At 45.3% G+C, this 7,709-nt stretch overlaps 1 pseudogene; it reads right to left on the bottom strand.

Annotated features, from left to right (window-relative positions):
- Positions 1-4,006: 4,006 nt before the first annotated feature.
- Positions 4,007-4,836, bottom strand: LOC109941800 (protein NYNRIN-like; annotated as a pseudogene).
- Between the last annotated feature and the right edge of the window lie 2,873 nt (positions 4,837-7,709).

The raw sequence follows: 7,709 nt of genomic DNA, 5'->3' as shown, positions 1-7,709 counted from the left end.
TGTTATTTGCAATGCATTGTGGGTGTTATTATTAATTTTGATCTCTTATTTATTTGTGTTGATATCTACTTATACTTAGTAACTGGTAATAAAACTTTGATCAACTTTAAAAGCAATGCACAACCTTAACCATCTTCTTTGGTAAGCCTTACACTTCACATGAGCCTCCACCATAAGGGAGCTCCTCCACATTATTCCCCACAACTTGTTGAGCGATGAACGTATGTGAGCTCACCCTTGTTGTACTCACATCCCTCTAGGTCAAGGACAGGTACCACAAGATAAGGAGCATGAAGGATGTCGCGATGAGTTCGTGAGAAGTCTAGGTCGTCGTTTCCTAGTCAACTATGGTTGTTGGATCGTAGTCTTCGTATGATGTAATTATTTAGTTATTTTGTACAGAACTCCTATTATATAGTAAAGATGTGACATTTGTTTCTGTACCATGAGTCATCATATGTGTGAGACTTGATCCTAACACACATTTGATTCGCGTCTGGGTTTGCCCCTTAAATTCGGGTGTGACAATAATTTATTTGTGTGCAAGGTGCAGGGTAAATAATACTAGGTAAACTATTAGGTCCCATTAGCTTAAGCTAACAGTGTCACGATGATTATCAGAATCAGGAACATTATTAGGTCAAAGAATGTGATCAAGGACACAACTTGCCTTTTACTTGCGATTCTATGTATCTCCCAAATGTTGGGCTTCAAATTCCCGTCTCCTTGCTTCTATGCGCAGCGATACAGACTAATAGACATGTAATAGGTAAAATAACATTACACCAAAGATGGAAACAAACCACACAATAATATTCTACGTGTCGTTACGAGATCGCAGGCTTGAGAACCACTAAATTAGAGTTAAATAAATTAGTTATGGACTTTCTAAGATTCAGAAATTATTTTCATACTAAAAATAAATTTCTACATTTGCATTATTAGATACGGAGCCATGGTACCATTATTAAAGAACTCAAGGTTCTATCTATAAATAAAAGGCCCTTGTCGGTAGCTCAAGATTGGGGTACCCGCAACTACTGGATCAAAGCGGACCCTCTAGGACTACCCTTAGCCACCATGCTAATTGTGGTCCATCCTAGCCCAGTGGCTGGATTTGCCCAGTAAGGCCACTGGCCTCCGATCAAGGCCAGCACCTATAATCAGCGCTCTGCAACCCTAGCAGAGGGGGGTCTAAGCTTGCCACGTATCTTGAAGACGAGGGCTCTCAACACCTGCGCTCGGGGGCCAGAACCCTGGGAATGGCCCCGATCCTTGTAGGCGGGCCACCCGGGCCTCTGGTTTAAGGGGGTCCGGTGCTGCCATGTGTTGGCCAACACCGGAGGAGACGGGACCTCCCCCAAACACCATCCGAACCTCTAGTCATTGGTGGTCCGGAGTTGTCACGAGGAATGGCGGTCCCAATCACTACTCCCCACACAAGGCGAGGCCCAGTGCTGCCATTTGTTCTACGACGTGTGACGTAAGCCATCGAGAAAGCCTGACGTCAGACTCTATGTAAAGCGTCTCTACATTAACTGCGGACAAGACATATACCTACCCACTCCAGTGGCAGGCGGTGCGTTCATAGTACATGGGCCGCACAATAACTTGCACGTTATCGAGGCAAAGACCATTGACTCCACGCGCCACTTGGGCTGCTGTCATTATGACTCCCACGGGGCAAGGGCACAACAAGCGAGGACATATATACGACGACCAAGAGAAGATATTCATTCTCTACAGACTGTTGCTCCACTTATTCCATACCTAGCAATAGATTACTAGGCCCACTTGTCGGGGCTCGGTCACCATGTATGTGCCTCCCTGGGGCTATAAAAGGGAGGGCACAGTGGCACACACATGGTAGAGGGGGCATGAAACGAGTTCCAACTCAGGCTTCTCATGGATAGATTCAGATATACGCCCTAAGAGACTCCCAAGCAGTACAACTCACATTGGATGTAGGGTATTACGCTTCGGCGTCCCAAACCACTCTAACCCTTGCATTCTCATGTTCTTCTAGCTAACTAGGCAAATCCCTAGGCCCCTATTCATCTTAGGATCGGGGCGGGTGCACTCTGCCACCCAGGCGAAGGATTTTATCTCCGACATTTGGCGCGCCTGGTAGGGGGCAGGGCGCTTAGCCAGGCCCCTTCTGATGACATCCCAGTCATCCACCGACGAGCTCGGTCAAGGTTGATTCACCAACATTTGACAAAAGGTAGAAAGGCAACTCTTCATGACGCTTGTCGTTGATCTCAGGCGGCACCACAACATGCGTGCCAACGCCATCCAACAGAAGGCGGTGGAAACCTCAAGCACAACACTGAGGTTGCCGCCGTTGGCCGTCCTCCAGGCCCCGTCATACCGGGGGTCGCAGGCATCGACCCCCGGCAGAGCACGGTGGTATTCGAGGTTGGCACTGCCATCCAGCAGCCAGACATGGGTGAGGTTGTGTAACACCCTGAATTTGGTGGTCTAAAATTTCTTTCCTAACATTCACCAAATTCAGGTGTTACACTCTCTTTTCTCTGCTTTTTTATTTCTTTTTCTAAACAGTGGGGGATCATTTTATATATATATATGTTAATCTTAGTAAAATAAAATCATAGAGAAGATTTGATCGTTGAATTCATGTTGTTGCATAGTGTTTAGGGGTGCAAAGGTTTTTTAGAACATATCAAATTAACTCGTGTATGTTTCTGGAATTTACGAGAACCTTCAGAATATTTTTTAGTATTAAATATGGATTTCAAATTTTCAGATATTATTTCTAACCCCTAAAATTTATTATTTGTGAAAACTAGAATATTTTGAAAACCCGATAATATATATGTATTTCTTCCTCTCGTCGAACCTGTTCCAGATCTAGTGCCTTTTTCGCGAGATCGCCAAACCGTCTCTCGCGCCTTCTTTTTTTCAATATACACACACCGCCCAACTCAATCGCATGTCGTGTCACATGCACCGGAGCGCCTGTTGCTGCGCGTGTCGTGAGTCTTGCACGTCAGCTAGAGCTCCCCAAAATCACAACCATTGTGCGGGACCTATATGTCATCAGCCTCCTCTCTAAAACCACCACATCCCGATTCACGCAGCGCACAACTGTTCCCTCACGCCACGTTCCCTCCCCTGCGCTGCCACAAGCAGAGCCAGACATGGGCAGAGCCGGACATGGCCCTATGGCCGACGCCGCTGCTGCTGTGTAGCTGGGTCGTCGCGTTGCTCCACGACACAGACGGTCCCTTCTTCTCCGGTGAGTCTTTCGTCCAGGTGAGTTCCCCCTTCTCTGTTTCTTTGTGTTGGGTTGTGTTGACGCCGATCCAGGCGCCAATCATTGCGTTGAGAACCGGCGGTGGTGCTCTCTGCACAAGCGCGAACGGTCCGTGGCCAGGGTCCAGACGGTCCGCGGCCAGGGGCTGGATGGTCCGCGACCTAGCACAGGGCTCGGGTTTCGTGCCTGACGGGTCGGACGGTCCGTGCCTATAGACCGGACAGTCCGCGCGTGCGCAGGGGCGGCGAAGTTCGCCGACGGCGCCTAAATCTCGCTCCCGGGAGGGACCTCATCGGGGAGGAGAGATTCTAGGTGTTTTCTAGGGTCGGTAGGTCACCCTAGACACCTCTAATCGACGTAGAGCCGAAGAGAAGCGAAGAATTTGGGGATTGAGAGGCTAAACTAGAACTACTCCGAATGCCTAAGGTAAAAACAAGAGATGAAGATTATTGATTCGATTGTTGATGATTAATCGGCCGTATTCCTCTGTATTTATAGAGGAGGGGACTGGACCCGTTACAAACAAATTTCCCGAGTTAATTCCATGAATCTAGCCAACAACTGTAGCAAGAAACTTGGAACCCTAACTGACTCTGCGCGCGCGGACCGTCCGCACCACCAGTGTGGACCGTTCGCACGGTCATTTTGCTCTCCAACATATGCCCCCTGTCTTTTGGCGGAGCTGAGCGAACCAAAAGCAACTAACTCGATGTGATCACATTGGTTTTCTTAGGCAAAATGCCACATACTAGGATGGTACTGCTTGAGGAAACGTCCATTTAACGCCTTAGGCAAGTCTTTGCCTTGTAATGTTTGCAATAAGTAGGTGTTACCGGATATCACCTGCGTGACTCTGTAAGGGCCTTCCCAGCTTGGCGACCACTTCCTAAACTTTCGGTCTTTGCTACTTAGAGGCAGGACAGTCTTCCATACCAGGTCCCCTACCTGGAACGATTTAACCTTGACCTTCTTGTTGTAAGCTTTGGCGACCATGATCTTGTCTTTTTCTATTTCTCCTAAGGCCGTCACTCTCTTGTCGGCCACTTCATCAATATTGTCCATCATTGAAATATAATAATCACCGACAGTCAGATCATTTTGTTTGGTGAACCTGATAGCATTTAAACTTATCTCTACAGGTAACACTGCTTCCTGCCCATAGACAAGCTCAAATAGAGATACTTTAGTAGCACGGTGTTTAGATATTCTATGAGCCCATAAAGCTTCGGACAAAATCTTATGCCACTACTTAGGATTATCAGATATCTTCTTTTTATCAGGCTAATCAATGTCCTATTACTAGACTCGGCATGTCCATTGGCCTGAGCATAATACAGAGATGAATTGAGTAACTTAATTCTATATAATTCAGCAAACTCACGTACCGCTTTTGACATAAAAGAATCCCCCTGGTCTGCAGTCAAAGTCTGGGGAATGCCGAATCTATGATTAATATGCTCAATTATGAACTCAATTACCTCCCTATGTGTCATGTTCTTCAGAGCAATGACTTCAGTCCATTTGGTAAAGTAGTCAGTGGAAACTAACACGAACCGATGCCCTTTTGATGATGAAGGATGAATCTCTCCTATAAAGTCCAATTCCCATCCTCTGAAAGGCCAAGGCTTGATGATAGGATGTAATTTGGCTGCAGGGACCAACTATAAGTCGCCGAATTTTTGACATACTTGGCATCCTTTGTAGTTCTTGAAACAATCAGCTACCATGCTAGGCCAATAGAAGCCAGACCTTCACAATAACCACTTCATCTTTGGAGCCGATATATGGGTACCACAAATCCCTTCATGTACTTCGGCCATGGCTAATATAGCATCACCTGGGCCCAAGCATTTAAGCAGGATGTTGTTGCCTGTTCGGCGGTAGAGTTCATCACTTATTAAAACATACTTGAAAGCTATACGCCAAACGTCGTTCCTATCCGTCCTAACACTGGGATTTTGTAGATAATTAATTATGGGTGTCCTCCAATCACTTTCATCCGCTTCATTACCAGCCAAATCAATCAGGAGAACCTTCATAGCAGCCCCGAACGGTCCGAAACCCTCATCTGGACGGTCCGCGACCTAGGGAATTGGCCCTGTACCGGTTATCAGATTTTCGGTGTTGTGAAATTTGCCTCGCTTTTTCCGATAACCAGATGCATCTTGTGCCAAATTGTTAGCTCTATGATTCTCAACTCTAGAGATGTGTCGAATGCTGAATTCATCAAAAGAATGAATTATGCCCCAACATTCTTCAAGGTAACTGTTTAAAGTACCATCAAAACATTGATACTCTTCTAATACCTGTTGGACAACTAGCTGAGAATCACCAAATTCCTTCACATGTTTTACTCCCATACAATTTAAAAGTTCTAAGCCGAAAAAGGGCCTCATATTCGGCTTGATTGTTAGTGTAATAAGTTTTCAGACGGCTAGAGAAGTCAAAAGAGACATTACTTGGTGAAACAAGCATGATACCAATTCCTTGTCCTTCATTGTAAACCAATCCATCAAAATATAAAGTCCAAGGGGTAACAATGAGGTATGATATGTCTAGTTTATGAGTATCATCGATCCGATGTTCTATAATAAAATCTGCTATGACTTGCCCTTTCATAGATTTCAATGGTTCATAGGCAAGTCATATTCTATAAGTGCATAAGCCCATTTACCAATTCTACCACTCATAATCGGGTTTTACAACATGTATTTGATCACATCGGTTTGGCCGGAAACGGTGCAATGACTAGACAACAAATAACATCTACACTTGGTGCATGCATAAAACAAGCATAAGCATAACTTCTCGATAAAAGTGTACCTTGTTTCAACATCCACCAGCCTCCGACTTGGGTAGGCTACCACATGCTCCTTTCCTTTGGTCTCTTGCGTCAGAACAACTCCAATAACTTTATCTTTAGCTGCAATGTATAATCTGAACAGTACTCCTGCCTGTGGCACTTTTAACACGGGAGCCGAAGATAAATACTTTCTAATGAGATCAAACGTTTCCTGTTGTTCTGCCCCCTAGGTGAATTCGACATCATTTTAAAGCCAAAGGATAGGAGTGAAGGCATGAATCTTCTTGGCTAGGTTAGAAATAAACCTTCGTAAATAATTTACCTTGCCGAGTAACTTCTACACTTCAAGCTTACAGGTCGGAGGTCCCATATTCCGAATGAATTTAATTCGGTCAGGGTCTATCTCTATACCATGTTCATGAATGATGAATCCTAAGAACTTACCAGCCGATACTCCAAAAGCACATTTACATGGGTTCATTTTCAAACTATATCGACGCATTTTACCAAAGGCTTTGCGCAATCGGCTATATGAGAACTAAACTCAGCCGATTTGACTACAATATCATCAATGTAGACTTCCACAGTGTTTCCCAACAACTCGTGAAAGATCAAATTCATAGCCCTCTGATAAGTAGCACCAGCATTTTTCAGACCAAATGTCATGACAACTGTCACACCCGGATTTCGGGGCACCAAGACCCGGGCGCGAACAATCACCAGGTGTGCTGGGACCAAGTCTCACACATATGATGAATCATGGCACAGGATCGAATGTCACATCTTTACTATATAATAGGAGTTCTATACAAAATAAATAATTACATTATAAGGAGACAACGGTCCAGCAACCCAAAGTTGACTGGGAGACGACGGCCTAGATCTCTCACGTACACATCACAGCATCCTCCAAGTGCCTCATCTTGTGGTACCTGTTCTTGACCTGTGGGGGGGTGTGAGACAGCAAGAGTGAGCTCACATATGTTCATCGCTCAACAAGTTGTGGGGAATAATGTGCATGAACTCGCCAAAGGTGGGAGCTCACGTGAAGTGTAAGGCTTACCAAAGAGAATGGTTAGAGCTGAGCATTGCTTTTAAAGTTGGTCAAAATTTTATTAGCAGTTACTAAGTATAAGTAAATACCAACCCAATTAAGAAAAGTAATAACATCACCTGCGATGCAATGCATATGACAAATTGAATTTAGTTCCATAAGTTAATCATGTGAGGGTCCGAGCTGCTCATGACCATGAGCACGGCTAGTATACCAATTTTACACTCTGCAGAGGTTGCACATCTTTACCCACAAGTCATGCTACCCATCTGCCAAGGGATCGCGACTTCCCATACACCTCTACCAAGGAGGCGAGGCAGGGTAACACTACGAGACCTTTACAAAGTTCCACTAGCTTCAGAAAACCCGCTACAGTTTATAGGAAGCTCCAATGCAGGGTTCTTGCCTGACCGCCATCGCAGCAAAATCAACCAAGGACCTCCCTACACTAACCACTCCGTTACTGCCCTTGCCCCTTTCGGGTAAGGTAGTCCTCCACTAGCTTTCCTAATTAATTAGCCAAGGGCGTCCATAAACCCTTGTGGTAGCACTGTTTTCCCGGGTGGTCGCTCCAT

This window comes from Zea mays, chromosome 8 (assembly GCF_902167145.1).
Source record: "Zea mays cultivar B73 chromosome 8, Zm-B73-REFERENCE-NAM-5.0, whole genome shotgun sequence".
In the NCBI taxonomy this organism is placed as follows: Eukaryota; Viridiplantae; Streptophyta; class Magnoliopsida; order Poales; family Poaceae; genus Zea; species Zea mays.
Note: the sequence above shows the minus strand (reverse complement) of the source record. Positions and strands in the feature narration are given on the sequence as shown.